Source organism: Apium graveolens, chromosome 2 (assembly GCF_009905375.1).
Source record: "Apium graveolens cultivar Ventura chromosome 2, ASM990537v1, whole genome shotgun sequence".
NCBI classification, from domain to species: domain Eukaryota; kingdom Viridiplantae; phylum Streptophyta; class Magnoliopsida; order Apiales; family Apiaceae; genus Apium; species Apium graveolens.
This window is the reverse complement of record NC_133648.1, coordinates 206,180,870-206,201,741: the sequence shown is the minus strand read 5'-3', so window position 1 is coordinate 206,201,741 and position 20,872 is coordinate 206,180,870. Positions and strand designations below refer to the sequence as shown.

General features: G+C 35.9%; 1 pseudogene; it reads right to left on the bottom strand.

The window, feature by feature from the left end:
• Window positions 1-18,863, bottom strand: part of LOC141696480 (potassium channel AKT2/3-like) — a 101,267-nt pseudogene extending 82,404 nt beyond the window's left edge.
• Between the last annotated feature and the right edge of the window lie 2,009 nt (window positions 18,864-20,872).

Genomic DNA, 20,872 nt, shown 5'->3' with positions numbered 1-20,872 from the left:
ACCAATTTCAATGATCAATATATCAAAAAAACGATTATACTCTCTATAATTTGTCCCTAGTAACAATAACATCCAATAATCTATATAAAAACCAGAAAATCAAATCAAAATCCTAAAAAAACAATATTTCGACTTTACTAATTTGGGGCTCAAATAACACATATTTATACTTGAATCGATTGTATAATCATGGTGAACATGTTTAACACATCAAAAACAATCAAAACTACCGTAAAATCAAACACCCAAATTCAAGCTCAAGAACACTATATTCGAATTTCAAAAATAATTCACCTCGATTCATGAAAGTGGTATCAAAAGAACGGGTTCAACGAGAGGATTAATTTGGTATAGAGAACATCAAGAATGAATTCCTAGAACTCTCAAAATCATTTAATCTTTGTGAACAAGATTATACCCCCAAAAGTTGTGTTTCTATTTTCCTGAAATTTTGTTGGATAAATATGAATAATAAAGTAAAATTTCATCTATTGATATTTTTTGGAAAATAAATACCCCAAAATAGTTAAGGGCGTTTTTATCTCTTAATTAAAATAATGAAGACCAAAAATAATAATTATGGGGAATAATTTTTAAAACAAATAAATATAAATTTATGCCAAAATTTCCCAAAAATTATGAATAATAAAAAATGCAAAAATAATGGGTATATGAAATAGGAATGATTTTATAAAAATAAAAATATGAATTTTGTGGCCTTTAACGTCCCGGTGGGGTCACGGTGAGTTGATTTTTAAGAAACCGAAACAATTCCTACATTAACAAAAACCTCGAAAACTCATATAATGCATTCAAACGTATAGAAAATAAAGTAAAACAAGTACCTCGATAAAACGCTAATAAACACGCGTCCAGATTGCAGATTCTTTCTTACGATTGCATTTTAAACACGTAACAAATAATCGAAAAATTTTCTGGTCCTTGCAGAACCACATATAACAAATACTGCATGTTATATCATGTCAATAAACATTTTAAACTACTACAAACACATAATATTTATTTAATTATCAAAAAATATATATAGATTTTTTCCCGGATATTACATCCTCCCCCCTTACCAGGATTCTGTCCTCAGAATCAGCTTAGGAAAACAAATGAGGATACTTGGCTAGCATTTCGCTTTCCAACTCCCAATTTGACTCCTCAACCTTGGGATTCCTCCACAAAACTTGCACTAATGACACAGAATTATTCCTAAGCACTCTTTCTTGCCGGTCTAAAATCTACATCGGTTGCTCTATAAAAGATAAATCTGGTTGAATCTCAATTGGCTTATATTTTATCACATGATTCGAATTAGGAAAATGACGCTTCAACATCGACGCATGGAACACATTGTGGATATGCTGCATGTGAGGTGGTAAGGCTAGCTCGTAAGCGACCTTTCTCACACTCCTCAAAACCTCAAAAGGGCCAACATAACGCGAACTCAGCTTTCGTTTCTTCCCAAATCTGGATAAACCTTTCCAAGGTGAAATCTTTAATAATACCGCTTCTCCAACTTTAAATTCCATATCCTTTCTGGCGGGATCAGTATATTTGCATTGATGATCTTGAGCTGCCACTAATCTTTTCCGAATAAGTTCAACCTTTTCCTTTGTCTGCTGGATCAATTCTGGACCCAAAATCTTCCTTTCACCAACTTCGTCCCAATATATCGGAGATCTGCATCTTCTGCCATACAAGGCTCCATATGGAGGCATTCCAATACTGGCATGATAACTATTATTATAGGAGAATTAAACCAACGGTAAATGTTCATCCCAACTTTCTTCAAAATTTGGAGCACACACTCTTAACATGTATTCGATAGTCTGAATTATCCTTTCACATTGACCATTCATCTGCGGATGATATGCGATACTCATATGTAACTTTGTTCTGATATAATCTTAAAAACTTCTCCAAAATCTTGAATTAAATTGAGGATCTCTGTCTGAAACTATGGATACTAGAACTCCATATCGAACCACAATTTCCTTCAGGTATAACTAAACTAATATATCCAATGAGAACTATCGTTGATAGGAAGAAAATGTGCTGACTTAGTCAATCCATCAATAATAACCCAAATAACATCATGATTTTCCTTGGTCCTCGGTAATCCAACTACAAAATCCATCACAAGATGTCCCCACTTCCATTCTGAAATGTCCTATAGTTGTACTAATCCACTAGGTCTTTGATGTTCTGCTTTAACCCTTTGGCAAGTGTATCACTTCCTCACCCATTCAACAATTTCTTTCTTCATACTTGGCCACCAAAAGTTTTTTCTCAAGTCTCTATACATCTTTGTACTTCTCGGAGTTGAATATTTGGAGTTTTGAGTGTCTCGAAGAATTTCATCTTTTAGCTCGGCCACGTTGGGTATCCATATTTTGGAAGAAAATCTCAGTATCCCTTCATCATCCTTTTGATTCCTTTTCTCTTCTCATGTTAACTTGTCTTATTCATGGCTCATTACTTCTTCTTGACATCTTCTTATTTTCTCCAATAATTCTGGTTGAAAAGACATTGCACGGAACATATCCGTAGACATACTTGAAATACTGACCTCTATTTCAAACTTCTCAAATTCCTTGATCAATTCCTCAGAAGAAGTGATCATGTTTTAACTTTCTTTTCTTCTTAGAGTGTCTGCCACCACATTTGATTTTCTGGATGATAGTTAATTATACAGTCATAATCCTTGATCAACTCTAATCATCTTCCATGCCTCATGTTCAGCTCTTTTTGGGTGAAGATATACTTTAAACTCTTGTGGTCCATGTAGATCTCACACTTCTCTCCATAAAGATAATGCCTCCATATCTTCAATACAAACACTATAGCTGCCAATTCAAGATCATGGGTTGGATATTTCTCTTCATGCACCTTCAATTGTTTTGAAGCTTAAGCTATCACTTTACCATGTTGCATCAAATCACATCCCAAACCTTTGTACGACGCATCACTATAGATCATAAAGTTTCATTGATCATCTAGTAAGACTAGCACTGGAGAAGATACCAACCTTTTCTTCAATTCCTGGAAACTCTCCTTGCACTTCTCATTCCATTCAAATTTATGGTTCTTTCTGGTGAGCATTGTCAATGGCGTAGTTATCTTCGTAAAATCTTGCAAAAATCTTCTATAGTAACTTGCCAATCACATGAAACTTCTTACTTATGTTGGTGTTTTTGGTCTCTCCCAGATGATTATAGCTTCAATATTTAACGGATCCACTTCCACTCCTTTATTACTAATTACGTGTCCAAGAAATCCTACTTCTTTTAACCAAAATTCATACTTGGAAAAATTTGCATACAATTTCTCCCGTCACAGTGTCTCCAGAACTATTCTCAAATGCTCTGCATGCTCTTCTTCTGTCTTAGAATAGATCATAATGTCATCTATGAACACAATCAAAAATTTATCCAAATATTTCTTGAATACTCGATTCATTAGATCCATAAAAGCTGCTGGTGCATTTGTTAATCCAAATGCCATCACCAAAAACTCATAATGTCCATATCTGGTTCTAAATGTTGTCTTTGGAATGTCCTTGTTATTCCCTAACAATACAACAAGAATTACAAAAGGGGGGTAGAATGTAATTTTGGATACTTTTTCTATATTTTAAAAACTGTTCTAACTAAATATATATAAGTGTTTGATTTGCAGAGTGCGGAATGAAAGAGTTATATAAATCAAAACACAAAGTAATAAAAACACAAGCTTTTAAAACTTTCTGGTGGATTTGAATGTATCCACCAGATATATATATATATACATATATATATATATATATCAGTTTGAGAACTCTGTGTAGCTTAGAATGGCTCACAACTGCTTTACAAGTAGAACAAACAAACTACTGAGAAATTCTTGACAAGTACAGCTTTTTCTATCTCTCTTTAAAATATGTTTTCTTAGTTGAAAGTTCTACTAGCTACACTTGGTTTATATATCACCAAGTTTACATGACAATAAGACAATATAATAAAATAAAAATATCTAGTCTAACTCCATGCTGCTTCACTACTCTATTCTAGCATCTTTGAATATCTTCATAATTGCATAGAAATGGTAATGTTTCTCTGTTCTCAAATTCCTGCTTAACAGGCTGCCACATTCCTTTTGTAAACACCCAACGCATGTGACTGTGTTGTCACTGTCAACAGATTTTTAAATTTGATCATCCGTCGGGTATATGTTTGTCATCCGTCAGGTAGCTTTGTTAATCATCTGTCGGGTAGCTTTGTTGATCATCCGTCGGGTAGCTATTTGTCACTTGACTCCATTTCACTTATAAAGAATTACAAGATATCTCATATTTATAATTAATCAACCTATTCTGCATATCCACTAGAAGTCAACATGACTCAAATAATCCTACAGAATCTATACAAAGTTGTTTGCAAAAATGTGCTACAATTCTTATTATTATATATGCTACTCACTCGATAGATGCTAATCTGTCATCCATCGGGACTGTAAGGTTTATCCATCGGGACTATATTAGATCATTCGTCGAGTGCTACAAAATTCATTAAGTTAAATCTAATAAGGTGATTTGTTTAACTTATCATCAAGTTCACAACATTCTCCTAACAATCTCCCCCAATTTATGTCTACTGGAATTGTAGCCATAAATTAAGAGAAATTTGATGATAATAAAAAACACTAAAAACACAGATTGAAAAATAGTAGATAAAACTGATAAGTGCTACAATATTTACTGAAAATTGAACAAGGCAAAGTGTACAAAGAGTTGCTCACAATCTTTATCAAGGTGCTCCTCTAGTCTGAGCAGATAAATCTATTTCCTTGATTGTCTGGATTTCTTCCCAAGCCTCCTGTTATTCTCTTCTATCTGATTCTAGATTTGTTTGTGGAATTCAAGTTCATCAGCTTCAGATATATCCAACATTTCTTGCATTTCTAAAAGAGTCTCATTGCTAGAATTGCTCAGTTGTTCATCCAGTCTGAAGAATCTTCAAACTCCCTTATCATCCATGAATTCCATCAGCCAGTAAGGCCTCAAATGCACTCTCTTTCCTGTGAAGGGAATAAACAGAGTTTTTGGAAGTGCATCTTTGGCTCTATTACTCCTTAGCTCCTTTATTTTCTTTAGAACTATTCTCCTTGCAGTCACATTAAATCCAAAGTTCTTCTTGAAGGATGAATAGACCTTTATCAGTACAGATTGGCTATCTTGAAGAATCCTGTGAAGTGGCCATGTGATCTCTTTCCCTCCCTTGTATTTGAACACTAGCCTTTCAGGTAGATGTCTGTAAGAATCAATCCCTCTTACTTCTTCCAAGTAGAGGTTTATTTAAAAGAACTCCTTGATGTCACACATGTATAAGAGATCCTCCTTATTGACTGTGGGTTGAGATTTGGTTAGGGTCTTGGATCTAAGAGTCACAGGCTTCACTTTCTTGATTGCTCTAGTCTTTGTTTTCTTTAGGTTGTTGAAGATTGGAAAGTTTAATTCAGGAATTGGCAAACTATCCCAGTCTACTGGCTCATCCTTTGGAATTATGGGCTCACCATGAATATTCCTTGTTGGATCCACCACCTTGAATTCTTCAAATACCATTGAGGGTATTAATGTCTGAGTTGAAGTTATTTACTTTTGGGAATGTAGTCTTCCATTTTCTTATCACTGAAGTCCAATCTTCTTTTGGAGTGGAGCTTGTATCTGAATCTTCTTTATTGTTATGGTTTTTGTTGCATTTTCTGATCTAGAGGTTCAGCAATCACAGATGGTTGTGCATAAATCTCAGTTGTAGTCTTCACAGCTTAAAGTTTGCCAAGATAGCAGCTTGCTCCTTCTTTTGTTTGAGCTTCTTAGCATCTAAGGCAGCTTGCTTCTTTTCTTGCTTGATTCTTTCCTTCTCTTCCTTTTTAGCTTCGACAAACTGAGGGTGTCCAACCACCACACATATTTCTTTACCATTTCTGTAAATCTTGGAAATTCTTCTTTTAAGTGCTGAATCAGCTAGATCTTTGAAAAATGTAATTGACCTAGCCAACAGCTTCTTCTCATCTGGACTAGGTATTTCATACACAACATCCATAGGATTTTTGTCTGAAAACTTTGAGTAGTTTCTTTTAGGCTTCATGATCAGATTATGTTTGGAGATTTGATGCAAGATGTTTGGCCTTTTTCCAGATAATTCATACTCATTTCATTCACAGAAATATTCTTGACTTGAGAGTGATGAGTGAAGATTTTTTTTGGTTTTTGAATTGGCCCAAACTCTATCTTTATCCATTTCTCCTCTAGTTCCTTCTCCACAGCTGCAACATCAGGCATCTTGGGAATTGACTTTGACTCAAGATTAGCAGCTGCTATTTAGATCAGATCAATGATGTCCAATACTGGTAACTTTGGCAGAGTAATTTTTGGAACAATTACTTGGCTGATTTGTACATTTACCACATGCTCCCTCTCACTAGTTGGATATGCTTGACTGTCTTGAGATAATGATTTCCCCCCATTTTTGTTATCATCAAGTAGAGTGGATGAAGAAGATTGCGCAGCCACCAGCTTTTACAGTAGTTGAGTTTGTTGTGCTTGAAATAGATTAATAGCTTTTAGAGAAGCTTCCATAGCAGTCATCCTTTTATCCAAGGAATCCACTTTAGTGGCAAGATCAGATTCTTCCTTAGCTGTCTCTTAATATTAAGCATTGTTGCTTCTGGAAGCTTGGCATCCAATCTTTCAGAAATATCCTTCTTCCCTTGATCAGTCTCAGTCTTGATAGAGATATGCATGTAAGAGCTTCCTGGTGCTAACATTTGTTGTGACATCCTGATTGTGTTGAAAGCCTTGGATTTGATGCAATTGTAGAGAATCGAGATATGCATGTAAGAGCTTCCTGGTGCTAACATTTGTTGTGGCTTGAAAAGCATTATGTGTGTCTTGAATTTGATGGATGGGAGTGGTTTTAAAGTGTTGAATATCACAGTCCTTGGAGAATTCCCATGAAGGAAGGCTAGATCTAGAGTTGGTGCCTGCTTCTCCCCCTATGTCCTTGAGCTCTTCGCTATCATCACCATCATCTCCAAAGAAATCTGCAGATTCACAAGTACCATAGTCAACCTCATCATCAGCTCTAGGTGGCATGGCTGTGATGGCATCCTTCGCTCTTTACAGAGATTGAGTGTTGTGCACTAAGTTGAGCATCCTTTCAGCCTCCTCATTGCCCTGTCCAGCTAGAATTTGATATGCTGGAACAGGATGAGTAAATGTTTCAGCATTCAGGGGGATAGATTCTATGACAGTTTGATGTTCTTCCTGAGATAGATTCCCCCTTTCTGTATCATTGACATTCATTGAATTACTAGCAATGGTGTCCATCTTTATCTCTCTAGTACCTGCATTTCTCTCATGTTCTCTCTGTTTTTGCATCAAGGGCTCCCCTTGGCTTCCCACCCTCACACCCTCACCTTCACCATCTAAGGTGGGACTCCCCTCACTCAATTTTTCCAGTCCTGATGAAATGGACTGCATAGGTTCACTCATTTTCTCTCCTTTTTCCTGGGAGCAACCCAGCCTCTCACTCAGTTCACTCCCTTCTTAAAAGACATATGTCATAGCCTATTTGTTTATTTGAGGATTTAACTCAACTCAAATGAGAATATAACAAGTAAATAGTGGATCTACCGTCAAAGAGATCTCTCAAAGTAACATCTGTCAAAGGATTCAGAAACAATGTTCATCCACACACTTGAGGAATTACTTCACTGGAAGAAGTTCAAGAAATTGATCAAGCCTCAGTGATATAAATCAAGATTGTGGATTTAATCAAGTGACAGAGATCTTGTCAGGGTATCAGATAATTACAGGGATTTAATCTAAAGAAAATCAAGTTATCAAAGTCAAGACATGAAGAAATATCACGAAAGTTAGTCACTCATGAACCAGACAGTACATCGAGTGTCAACATTGAAGTGGTGGAATTAATTCATAATTGACAGGGATTTTCAAAAGATTTTCAGAAGAATGGTTGTTGTTGAAGAGTAGTATTAATTCTCTATTAATTAATTAAGTCATATAGTTTAATTAAGAAAATAAATTATATCTGCAAAGATTAATTTATTTATTAATTGAATTAATTGATTAATTAATTCTGAATTAATATTAGGAATTTTCAGAATTGATTTTGAATTTATATTCAATATTAATTCAGCATGACAATCAATTGAACTGGTATGACAATCAGATTGTCATACCGAAAGTCATACCAGCTCAAATAGATTGTCATACCGAAAGTTCTACTAGTTCAACAGATTGTCATGCTAGTACAAATGATTGTCATACCGAAAGTTCTGCTAGTTCAACAGATTGTCATGCCGATTGTCATGGTAGTACAACAGATTGTCTCACCGAAAGTTCTACCAGCTGTGGGATTGTCATGCCAGTTTATTTGAGTTTTGTTGATTATTATTTAAAAGACAGAAGCAGCAGACATTCATTTTGATCAACACAACAGAAGTCAATAACTCAAAAACAGAAAATAAAAGCATCCGACTAAATCTTTCATCCTTCATCTGCAAATTTCAAGATCATAAATTTCTAGTTTTAAAGTTAAATCCAAACTACTAGAAATCATTCTCTTGTTCTTGTGTAACTATCTAGCGGATCAAAATCCCTAGAACTTAATCTCAAATTGCGTTTAGCATTTGATTCTTTTTATTGCAAAAATAGAAAAAGTTCATGTCGAATTTATTCTAGATTTGTGATAATTAATTTGAGATCAATCCCTTGTAATTGATACAGTTGTTGTAACACCTTTCAAGTTTAATAATATTTTTATTTAACTTGAATTTTGTTTCAATTTTTATTCCACACTAAATTCGATTATACTGTATAGTTTGTATTCAACCCCCCTTCTACAAACACATTGGGACCTAACAATTGGTATCAGAGCCTTCTGATTAACGAACAAATCAAGATCCTAGACTTTTGTGATTTTTCAACTCCTTGAATTTTTATTTATTCAAAAATTCATAATGACTTCACAAAAAGTTGGAACCGTTAAAATTCCACTATTTGATAAAGAAAATTATATTATGTGGAAGAAGAAGATGCTCTTGTTTTCACAAGTTGCAAATCCCAAATATCTGAACTTGTTAAAGAAGGGTCCAAAAATTCTGATGGTTATTGAACCAAAGGATATAGTAGATGATGTTGTGATTACCAAAGCTAGAACCTATGCAAAAGAGCCTGAAGATTTTACTCCTGCGAAAAAGGAAGAAGCCTCATTGGATGCCAGCCTTCAATTAATTTTAATTGATTCCCTTGATCCCTTGATGAACAGACATGTGATGAACTGTAAAAATTCCAAACACATGTGGGAAACTATTGAGGTGATTAATGAAGGCACAGAGAAAGATAGGGAGAACAAGTTGGAGATCCTAACCTCTGAGTATGAACATTTTAAATCCAATCTAGGAGAAGGAATTACTGAAGTGTTTGAGAGGTACAATGTATTGATCAACAACCTGAACATAAATAGAAAATATTATTCAATCAGGGAGGTCAACAAAAAGTTCCTTTTAACACTGCCAACTCATCTTGAACATAGAATCACTGCCATAAGACAAGCTAGAGATCTGAGTGAGATTTCTTTGGATAGACTCTATGGTGTGTTAAAAACCTATGAGTTGGAGCAGATTCAGTAGAAGGAAGTCTACGGGAAAGATAGAGTGGTCAACACATCTACTACTCTAGTAGCTGAAGGTCAACAACAACAACAACAATCTCAACAGTCAGAGAATGGTACAGTCTTCCAAGGCTGAGGAAAATGTGTTAGTAGCAGAATATGATCCTCCTACTATAAATCAATCCGGTGATGATTTTTACTCCTTGGAAGAGCTGGAGCAATTGGAAGATGAGTCAATGGCCCAAATTGTCAAGAGATTCTCCAATGTCAGATTCAAGGGAAATCCCAAGTTCAAGTAAAAGTCCAACTACAACAGATTCCAGACAGGTGGATCTTCATCCTCTAACACCAGCAGTGGTGGATAAAAAACAGGGATGGTTGATCGGAGCACCATTAGATGCTATAACTGCAATGAGTTGGGACACTTTGCCACAGAATGTAGGAAGCCAAAGAAAGTAAGGAAGAACTCTTATGATTCAAATCAGAAGAGTAACTCTGAAAGGGCTTACCTGGCAAAGGGAAGAAGCTGGGATAATACTGATAGTGAAGATGAAGAAGATGAGAATCTTGCTCTTATGGCTATTGATGGAAAAGCTTCATCATCAAGAAAAGAGGTAAAATTTACTGATGCTGAATTCGTTTATCATCTAGGAGGTTCCTTAGATTGTGCTCGTCGTGATAATGAATTGTTAAGTCAACAGATCAAAGACCTTGAGAAAGAGGTCAATGAATTAAGACTTGTGCAAATTAATCAAGACAATTTAAAAGAACACGTATCTTTTCTAGAGAATAGAGTTTACTGTTATAGACAACTCGAAACTATTCTCAAAGACAAGATCACCGGTCTTGAGACTAAGGTTAAAGCCTACTTCAATTCTTGTTCGAAGGCTAAAGAGTTCTACAGTAAGCAAGTTGTTAATCAAACATATGGAATAGGTTATGATTACAATGTTGCTATTGGAGAATTAGGCATAAACTCCCCTCCTCATATTTGTGCTAAAGGTAGGGAAGTACCACATGTGCTTAAGGGTGTTGATAAACCCCTCTATAAAGCATCAATTGCTGAACCATTTGATGCGACCTCCTCTATTATTCAAGAAGAAATATGTGCTGAAGATCTTGCTAATGAGAAGGTTGTTTCCAAGTCAAGTGTGTCGAAAGTTCCAGTCAAAGTTGTGAAAGCAACTGAGACTAACTCAGACATACATGAGTTGGATAACAAAACTGCCATGTCTACCATGCATATTTTGCCTGCTGCTAATCCCTCTCATAAAGCATGTGGTGTTGCTAATTGTATGTCTTGTGCTTTTAATTTGATGTATGCTTATTTTAATGGTAAGCATATTTCTAGTGATAAGACTACTCCTCGTCAGCATGTGAATAATAGGAAGCATGATAGGTCTAAGACTGCTAGTCCATCTAAGGCTAGAAATGAGACATTTGTACCTAAGCCTAAACAGAAATTTGTTAAGGCTGTTTACAAGGTCAAATGTTCAGTCATTGAGAAAGTTGAGAATATACAAGTTAAGAATGTTGTTTTTCCTGACAAAGGTCAATTCTACAAGTATGCCGGGCCCAACCAAGTTTGGGTTCCGAAGAAGGTCTAATCAATTTGTAGTGCAGGGCAGTAAATAGGTGGAACCGGTAGTGTGGATTCTTGACAGTGGATCGTCAAGACATATGACCGGAGATAGAGCCCTGCTATCAAATGTGGTTGAGAAAGCTGGCCCACTGGTTACCTTTGGAGATAACAGCAAAGGTTTAACTGAGGGATATGGCTGGTTGCAAGCTTGTAATGTTATCATTGAACACAAACTTCTTTCAACATTAGTGATTTCTTATTTCATTTAAAATCTTTTGAAGTCACTATTGTACATCATCTCTCTCAAAAGATTAAATGTATAATTTTCATTCATTATAGATCTTAAGTACATTTTATCTCTATAGTGCCATATGTTCTGTGATACATGTTCAGTCTCCAATGGCTTTCTTTCATTGACAGTCATAAGGTTGAAAACCCACAACTTCTATCCCAGACTGTAAAGACAAACACAGAAACAGAACCAACCAACACTCTCTTACCACTAAAATGAAGTATGAGTGAGCGTGAGGGAAATAGTACCTTAGTGCACCACATAAGGAAGGTTCTGTAGTCAACCCAGTAGCTCTGTCTCCTACAAAGATGAGTAGTATTTAAACTGAGACAACTGCTAGCTCCCATAAATCTTCTCAAAAAGATGTAATGGCTGAAAAGGCAAAAATAGTTACTAGATTCGTCCTCTCAACAGGGTGCGTCTATTGAAATTTACCTGTCGGCCAGGGTATCCGTTGTAGTGTCACCACTTCAAACATAAACAATTCTTGATGCACAAGGAAAGGTTACACACACAAAGGATGAGTTGACGGAAATAAGAGTTTCGACCATTTTAAGGTCAGATTCGATTGTTCAAGGTTCGTTAATGGACCAATTGCCTTTACAGGTGTTAGGAGAGGATACTGATCCAAAAGCCATATGTCAGTGGTCAGTGTCTACCTCCCCAGGCTTAAATCCCCTGGATGCGTCTGCGGATAGTGGATCTGACATAGGCGCAGATCGGCAACTTGTTGACAATGATTCAGATATTACTTGATGAGTCACAAGGAAATGTCTTCACAGACATTAGAAGGGAACTTTGATCCTTATCCTAAATTCTTTGGATCATTGTTTACCTTCCCTGAATTCAAATCTGGAACCCTAAAAGGGAAACTAACAACTTGTAGATTATGACTCAGATTCATCTGACGAGTCTAACGAGGATGGGGATTTGTGAACTCCCATTGCACCACCTGTGACCTTCTTAAGGATGGCTAAGGTGATTTTCCTTGCAGGTACAGCTGAATGTTGGAGCTATGAGAGGAGTGATACACTTGTGAGAATGAGTGTAAACAAGAGTGGAGAGAAGAGTGAAACACATGTGAGGTACACTAAACAGAATCACATACTCACAGTGAGGAAGAAAGAGAAACTACTTGTTAATTCTTTTCCAACCAAGTGAAATATGAGAACTCCTTTAGACAACGACATACATTCCTTCTCTAAGGGGGAGATAAAAGCTTAAGTAATAGTTTGGAGGATTCCTCAACTAAGGGGGAGAAATAGCAGGGAGGAAGAAAAAGATCCTACATATGTACACTACACCACACCATTGTTGTTTGTAACTACGGATCCTATTGTACGGGAGAGGTGGTAAACACAAGGTGATTTTCTAGTAAGGGGAGAAGCTGTTTTCTAAAAGGGGAGTACCATTGGTTTTTATCTACGGATCCTATTGTACGGGAGATGTGGTAAACGAAGGTGATCTCCTTTAAGCAGTTAATTCTCATAGGGGGAGAAGCAAGAGAGATATGCGCTTCTCAACAGGAAATATGGTTGTATAAAAGAAGATGAAACTACTTGAAGATATGTTCAGTCTAGAGAAAAATCTATTTGGAATCTGGAAAATGTTAAATTTAATCCAGAATTTTTCTACTATTTACTTTGCATTTCTGTTTATATCTTTTTCTTATTTATTAGTTGAGTTATCCTCTTGGTATTTGTTGTTATTGTCTAACAAACAAATAGGGGAGATTGAAAGGCATATGGCATAGCCTATTTGTTTATTTAAGGATTTAACTCAACTCAAATAAGAATGTAACAAGTAAATAGTGGATCTACCGTCAAAGAGATCTCTCAAAGTAACATATGTCAAAGGATTCAGAAACAATGTTCATCTACAGACTTGAGGAATTACTTCACTGGAAGAAGTTCAAGAAATTGATCAAGCCTCAGTGATATAAATCAAGATTGTGGATTTAATCAAGTGACAGAGATCTTGTCAAGGTATCAGATAATTACAGGGATTTAATCTAAAGAAAATCAAGTTATCAAAGTCAAGACATGAAGAAACATCACGAAAATTAGTCACTCATGAACCAGACAGTACATCGAGTGTCAACATTGAAGTGGTGGAATTGATTCATAATTGACAGGGATTTTCAGAAGATTTTCAGAAGAATGGTTGCTGTTGAAGAGTAGTATTAATTCTCTATTAATTAATTAAGTCATATAGTTTAATTAAGAAAATAAATTATATCTACAAAGATTAATTTATTTATTAACTGAATTAATTGATTAATTAATTCTGAATTAATATTATGAATTTTCAGAATTGATTTTGAATTTATATTCAATATTAATTCAGCATTACAATCAATTGAACTGGTATGACAATCAGATTGTCATACCGAAAGTCATACCAGCTCAAATAGATTGTCATACCGAAAGTTCTACTAGTTCAACAGATTGTCATGCTAGTACAAATGATTGTCATACCGAAAGTTCTGCTAGTTCAACAGATTGTCATGCCGATTGTCATGGTAGTACAATAGATTGTCTCACCGAAAGTTCTACCAGATGTGGGATTGTCATGCCAGTTCATTTGAGTTTTGTTGATTATTATTTAAAAGACAGAAGCAGCAGACATTCATTTTGATCCACACAACAGAAGTCAACAACTCAAGAACAGAAAAGAAAAGAAGCCGACTAAATATTTCATCCTTCATCTGCAAATTTCAAGAGCATAAATTTCTAGTTTTAAAGTTAAATCCAAACCACTAGAAATCATTTTCTTGTTCTTGTGTAACTATCTAGCGGATCAAAATCCCTAGAACTTAATCTCAAATTGCGTTTAGCATTTGATTCTTTTTATTGCAAAAATAGAAAAAGTTCATATCAAATTTATTCTAGATTTGTGATAATTAATTTGAGATTAATCCCTTGTAATCGATACAGTTGTTGTAACACCTTTCAAGTTTAATAATATTTTTATTTAACTTAAATTTTGTTTCAATTTTTATTCCACACTAAATTCGATTATACGGTATAGTTTGTATTCAACCCCCCCCCCTTCTACAAACACATTGGGACCTAACACTTCTCTCAGTCCTAAGAGTGATTGTACTACTACTAAGTCCTCTACACTTGTGATAACTGAAGAAATTTGAAGTTGTGCAGAGACTCCCGACGGATGAGGAATATCCATCGGGGTAGTAGTTTGGCTAGCCGACGGATGACTGCTGTTAGGCACATCCATCAGGATACAATCACTACTCGATGGATAAATAACATCCACTGGAATAGAAGAAATGAACGAGTTTGTAGTGGAAACTATTGTAGACTCTGTGCAGATTGATGAAAATTTGGGCAAAGATGTCTCAATAGACTCAGAAAGCATTGGCAAGTGAGCCAACAAATCATCTAAAAGATAATGCTCACTTGCTTGGATTTTTGGCTTCTCCAACAGAGTTAAAGATGGAGAATTTGGAAGTGATGTATTAATCATGTCTATATCCAATGAGTGTGTGGGTGAATTTGGTATTTCAGGTGCTTCTATCACTAAAGATTTTGGCTGTGACTCTACATTTACTGGAGCCACATCAACCTGAATTTGAGATGGTGCAGTGACTAACTCTATTGCTTCAGTGTGCACTGTGTGTGTTCCCTCTGCATCCACAAGGGTTTTAGATCTTTTCTTTGTATTATAAGCCTGTGGTGAACTTGTGTCCCTAACCCTCTTGACCCGTGCTCCTGGTTGGGAGCTTGTTTCAATAGTAACATCCTTTTGAGAGGATGAAACTAGAAGTGAGCTTATTTCCTTATTAACAACCACATTTTGTTGGTAAACTGTGGTGTGGCCAGGCTTAGGTACACTCATCTTACCAGCCTTATCCTTAGGGTTTCTTTGATTTTCACCCTGTCCCTCACCTTGCTCACTCACCTTCACACTCCCCTCTTTGTGTTTAGTAGATTTTACAACTGGTTTCTTTTGAGGGAAACCAGAGGGGCTTTCTTAGCTTTGGATTTTGAAAGTATTGATTTGGTAGCTTGGGTAGGCATCTATTGGGTCATTGACACAGATGTCATAGCTACACTTGAGGGCAAAGAAATATGTGAGGTTGGAAGAATGGAGACAGTGGTGCTTACCTCACTTACCTGAGGTCCCTCCATGATTGGAAAGTAAATGAGGGGCACCTCTTTGTGGTGAATTTACCTGTTGAGATCAACAATGACTCTCCTTTCTTGAACTCAACAATTAGCTTGTTGGTTGGGTTCTCAACAGCAATATTCTCAACAAGATGGTTAGCAAGCATCATAAAGAATCTAGCATAATAGACACTTTTACCTCTCTTGTTAAGTTCTCCTAACTTATAACCTAACTCAAACATGATCAAGTCACTGAGATTAAAGTACTTATCAGTAACTAGCATATAAAGCATGTTAAGCATGGAAATGTTAACAGAATCAAAATTGCTAATTTTACCAGAAAATACTTTAGTTACCACATCACACAAATAGCTCCATTCCTTTCCGACCTAGCCTCCTAATTTCACTTAACTTAGAAGTAGAAAGTGCAAAGCCCATAGAATTTAGCATGTTAATTATATCAGATCTGTGTGTGGAATAGTAGCAGTGTTATCTGGAATTATAAATCATGCTTTGACAATGTCACTATTGATGCCAAACTGCTTACCTTTAAGTGTAAAAGTTATGGTTTTGTCAGATGAGTTGTACACGAAAGTTGTCCATATCTCCTCCACAGCTTCACAGTAGATTGTGGGTGATTCCAGCATAGCATAACTAAGTTTACAACTCTTCACAAAATCCATCATCTTGTGAAAGTCTCCAGTCTGTGGAATCTCCTTATTCACAAGAGCTACAAAGTTGTTCTTTTCATAGATATATCCAGATTGAGACATGATTTTGACTACTGATGTCATTGTTAGAGAATGAGAAATTTGTAGAGAGAATATTTGCTTTGGAGAAGAAAGGAAGTTAGAGCAATTGATTTGAGAAAGATAAAAGAGTAGAATAAAAATGAATTCTGCTTTTATACTATTTCTGAAATAAACTGTCAAAAATAATAAAGTGAAATAAAGTAACCAATCAAAATAGCCCAAAATAGCCGTTTAAAAAATAAATAAACAGTAAAAATTATGTCACTTATCTGTCGTGTTATACTTACAAACTGTAAGTATATCCGATGGATAATGTTAAGAGTTTTAATGGCTAAGATTGAGACAATTCGACAGATGAGGATAAATCAATTATCTGTTGGGTTATAAAATAATCCAGAAAAGTAATTGATTTTTATTAACAAATGATTTTCCGGCGGATGATCAAACTCGATGGATAATGAGCATCCGACGGGATGTAAATTTTGACTTAGCCAAAATTTCATCCAAATCAGAAGAATCAGTTAAGTTTCTGGCTACATTTTAGCTTGCAAAAATATCTGAAATAATTCAAGAATAATCAAACATACCTAACTCACTTACCAACCTTGAAAAGGTGGATTCATCAAGTGGCTTGGTAAAGATATCTGCAAGCTGCTTTTCACTTAGAACAAATTGAAGTTCCACATTACCATTCATCACATGTTCCGTAATGACGTTGTACTTGATGTTTATGTGCTTTGTTCTTGAATGATGTACTGGATTTTCAGTGATGGCAATTGCACTTGTGTTATCACAGAAAATGGGAATTCTATCCACTTGTAGACCATAATCCAATAATTGGTTTTTCATCCATAAAATCTGTGTACAGCAACTACCAGCATCAATATATTGAGCTTTAGTTGTAGAAGTAGAAACTGAATTTTGCTTTTTACTGAACGAGGACACAAGCTTGTTCCCTAGAAATTGACAAGTTCCTGTTGTACATTTTCTGTCTATTTTGCAACCTGCATAATCTGCATCTGAATAACCAGTTAGATCAAAACTAAAATCTCTATGGTACCATATACCAAGTTTTGGTGTTCCCTTGAGATATCTGAAAATTCTCTTAATAGCTACTAAGTGAGATTCTCTAGGATCAGCCTGAAATCTAGCACAAAGACAATTAGCAAACATTAGAATGGCTCACAGCTGCTTTACAAGTTGAACAAACAAACTACAGAGAAATTCTTGACAAGTATAGGTTTTTCTATCTCTCTTTAAAATGTGTTTTATTAGTTGAATATTCTACTAGCTACAATTGGTTTATATATCACCAAGTTTACATGACAATAAAACAAGATAATAAAACAAAACATATCTAGTCTAACTCCATGCTGCTTCACTACTCTATTCCAACATCTTTGAATATCTTCATAATTGCATGGAAATGGTAATGCTTCTTTGTTCTTAAATTCCTGCTTAACAGGCTGCCACATTCCTTTTGCAAACACCCAATGCATGTGAGTATGTTGTCACTGTCAACATATATTTGAATTTGATCATCTATCGGGTACATGTTTGTCAATCGTTGGGTAGCTTTGTTGATCATCCGTCGGGTAGCTTTGTTGATCATCCGTCGGGTAGCTATTTGTCACTTTACTCTATTTCACTTATACAAAATTACAAGATATCTCATATTTATAATTAATCAACCTATTCTGCATATCCACTAGAAGTCAACATGACTCAAATACTCCTACATAATCAACACAAAGCTGTTTGCAGAAATGTGCTGCAATTCTTATTATTCCATAAGCTACTCACTCGATGGATGTTAATCTGTCATCCGTCGGGACTGTAAGGTTTATCCGTCGGGACTATATTAGATCATCCGTCGAGTGCTACAAAGTTCACAACATTTTCCTAACAGTCCTCTAGATTAATCTTCAATTGATGATATCCAGATCTTAATTCAATCTTAGAAAAATATACAGCGCCTTTCAATTGATCAAAGAATTCATCAATTCTTGGTAGAGGATACTTATTCTTGATGGTTAACTTGTTCAGCTCGCGATAGTCGATATACAATCGCATACTAGGTGTTATAACTCCTCTGTCCAAAAGATCTTGTAATTGCATCTTCAATTCTTTCATTTCAACTGGTGCCATCCGATATGGTTCTTTCAAAACTGGTTCAGTGCCTGGCGCTAGATAGATGGTAAACTCGATTTCTCGATCCGGAGCTAACCCTGGAAGTTCATCAGGAAATACTTCTAGGAACTCACATACCACCAGAATGTCTTTAATTTTCGGACCTTCTTTGTTAACATCTATCATATAAGCTAGATAAGCTTTACATCCATGACGTAGCAATCGCTTAGTCTGCATCATCGTGAGGAGTTTTTTCTTCTGTTTCTCACCCTTAAATATTATCCTTACGTCGTCCATAGTTTATAGATTCACTTTCTTATTCGCATAGTCAATTTAGGCGTTATGATCGGTGGACCAATCAATTCCCAATATAACATCAAATTCTCCTAACTTGAAAGGGATCAATTCAGCGGAGAAGTGATGTCCTGCTATTTCGATATCATACTCTGGACACACTCGATCCACGGGAACTCGATCATCATTAGCTAACTTCATAATTAACGTCCCCCAACCATTGAACTTCACATCATAACTTATTAATAAATTCTTTAGAAATAAAATATCTTGTATCTCGAGAATCATTTAAACTTTAACATCTATGGAGTTGACTGGAGACGTACCTTCCACCACCTCGGAACTCTGAACTGCATCCTTCACACTCATATTAAATGTCCTGGCCTTTGGCTGGTTCTTAGCTGGGGGTCCTTCAATTCTTGCCACATTAGCTACGGGATCTGTTTCCTGGTAGTCCCTGGAAATATGCCCCATCTTTCCATATTTAAAGCACACAATCCCCGACTTCTGAGCTGAAGTCTGATTTCGACACTCACTAGCATAGTGCCCCTTTCTGATTACAATTAAAACACAATACATTAGCCTTACAAACCCCAAAGTTCCTTCTACCATAAAACTTGCAATCTGGAATTGGTGGACGATTGGACCTCTGCTGATTTGAATTCTAAAAACGGTTGCCTTGTCCTCCATTTCCTGATTGTGATTTCTTGAATCCCACATTTTGGTTACCCAAAACTCTGGCCTTTTTTGAAACAGCCCTGGAAATTACTTTGATATTGACCTCCTCCTGAGGTTTCTATTTTCCTTTTCTTTCCGTCTCTTTCTTTATGAGATGTGTAACTCCTACTTTCAATCACCATTGCTTTCTAAACCACTGCCACATATGAAGTCAACTCAAACATAGCCACTCTATTCTGAATCTAAGGCTTTAACCCTTGTTCAAATCATTTTGCTCTCTTCTCATCTGTATCAACTTGATCTGGTACAAACCTCGCCAATTCAGTAAACTTGACTTCATACTCAGCGACAATAAGATTACCTTGAGTCATACCCAAAAACTTGATCTCCATTTGATTCATCATATACCTCGGGAAATACTTCTCCAAAAACAGCTTTGTAAACCTTTTTCAAGTCACAAACTCATCTCCTTCCAACGCTTGTTTGGATTCCCACCAATAGTTTGCCTCACCCTTCAGAAAGTAACTGGCAAACTTGGTCTTCTATTCAACTCCTGTTCCGACTAAGTCAAAAGCTTTCTCATTTTCTTTAATCCATGCATTGGCTTCTATGGGATCAACACTTCCCTTAAACTCGAGTGGATTAACAGCTTGGAAATGCTTAAAAGTCACCGCAGGTGGAGCTGCTGGTTGTTCTGCTGTTGTTGTTGTTGTTGTTGTTGTTGTTGTTGTTGTTGTTGTTGTTGTTGTTGTTGTTGTTGTTACTGCGTAAGATGCAAAACCTGCTGCTGCATCAATCCCAACATCTTGACAATCGCTGGATCTGTACAGCTTTCAGTATGATCCTCTCCTGACTTACTCTTCTTCTTCGGTGCCATTATTCTGGTAAGAAAATAAGCAACTTATATAATAATCTGTCAAGCATGGTGTCAAATATGTAGCAATCCTTTAGCATATCAAAATTCTCATGCATGAACTCCTTTCCAAATCGTTATAAACTTGCTAACATATTAACACATGTGACATGATTATCACATAATCCTGCTCACTATCTCAAAGAATAATAATACCATGAAAAATAACAAAGAATTTAACAAAAGCTTGCAACTCTTGCTCAACAATCTCAAATAAAACAACAAATGGTGGATAGGGTTGCAACACAACCTTCCAACCTCTTTCATCACTCCTCACTATCCGCGGGAACTCAATATTAACAAAACAATGGCACAAAGGCCTAATGCTGAACGGAAAAACAAGAACCCAGAACTACTTAACTCTAGGATAGACCAATAACCTATACCTAACTCGATAAGAGTTAAACTACACGCGCTTATC